General features: G+C 52.2%; 1 non-coding gene and 1 pseudogene across 1 annotated transcript; both read right to left on the bottom strand.

Annotated features, from left to right (window-relative positions):
• On the bottom strand, positions 1 to 94 carry LOC119343737 (annotated as a pseudogene; the record flags this gene model as incomplete).
• A 297-nt stretch (positions 95 to 391) lies between these two features.
• Positions 392 to 510, bottom strand: LOC119343736. Its single transcript, XR_005166244.1, has one exon. It is a non-coding gene; the product is annotated as a 5S ribosomal RNA (ribosomal RNA).
• Positions 511 to 878: the final 368 nt, after the last annotated feature.

The raw sequence follows: 878 nt of genomic DNA, 5'->3' as shown, positions 1-878 counted from the left end.
GAGGTCACCCATCCTAGTACTACTCTCGCCCAAGCACGCTTAACTTCGGAGTTCTGATGGGATCCGGTGCTTTAGTGCTGGTATGATCGCATCCGACATGTTACCCCGGTCTTCGTCCCTTATCCTTGCCCCTCCCAGCTCCACTACAAAGACGATTGTACATTGCTTTGGCCGCTCCCTCTCAACTACGGAGACGAGTTTAACGCGGTTTCCACCCCTCCCTCTCACCCGCACCAGTGCACGCTTGCCGCGCCACAACGCCGACGCTGGACCCGTGAATCGTGAGCACCCAGCTATGACTTACCGCACTCGTGCAAAATAATAAAACACGGTAAATATATTACTTACACGTGCGTTTTGTTTTGCAAGCGGCGCGAAAAAAATTAAAAAGGGAATGCAACACGAGGACTTCCCAGGAGGTCACCCAGCCTAGTACTACTCTCGCCCAAGCACGCTTAACTTTGGAGTTCTGATGGGATCCAATGCTTTAGTGCTGGTATGATCGCATCCGACATGTTACCCCGGTCTTCCTCCCTTATCCTTGCCCCTCCCAGCTCCACTACAAAGACGATTGTACATTGCTTTGGCCGCTCCCTCTCAACTACGGAGACGAGTTTAACGCGGTTTCCACCCCTCCCTCTCAACCGCACCAGTGCACGCTTGCCGCGCCACAACGCCGACGCTGGACCCGTGAATCGTGAGCACCCAGCTATGACTTACCGCACTCGTGCAAAATAATAAAACACGGTAAATATATTACTTACACGCGCGTTTTGTTTTGCAAGCGGCGCGAAAAAAATTAAAAAGGGAATGCAACACGAGGACTTCCCAGGAGGTCACCCATCCTAGTACTACTCTCGCCCAAGCACGCTTAACTT

The sequence above is a fragment of the Triticum dicoccoides genome, unplaced genomic scaffold (genome assembly GCF_002162155.2).
Source record: "Triticum dicoccoides isolate Atlit2015 ecotype Zavitan unplaced genomic scaffold, WEW_v2.0 scaffold138833, whole genome shotgun sequence".
Classification (NCBI taxonomy): Eukaryota; Viridiplantae; Streptophyta; class Magnoliopsida; order Poales; family Poaceae; genus Triticum; species Triticum dicoccoides.
The sequence above is the reverse complement of the archived record's forward strand: the minus strand, read 5'-3'. Positions and strand labels throughout refer to the sequence as shown.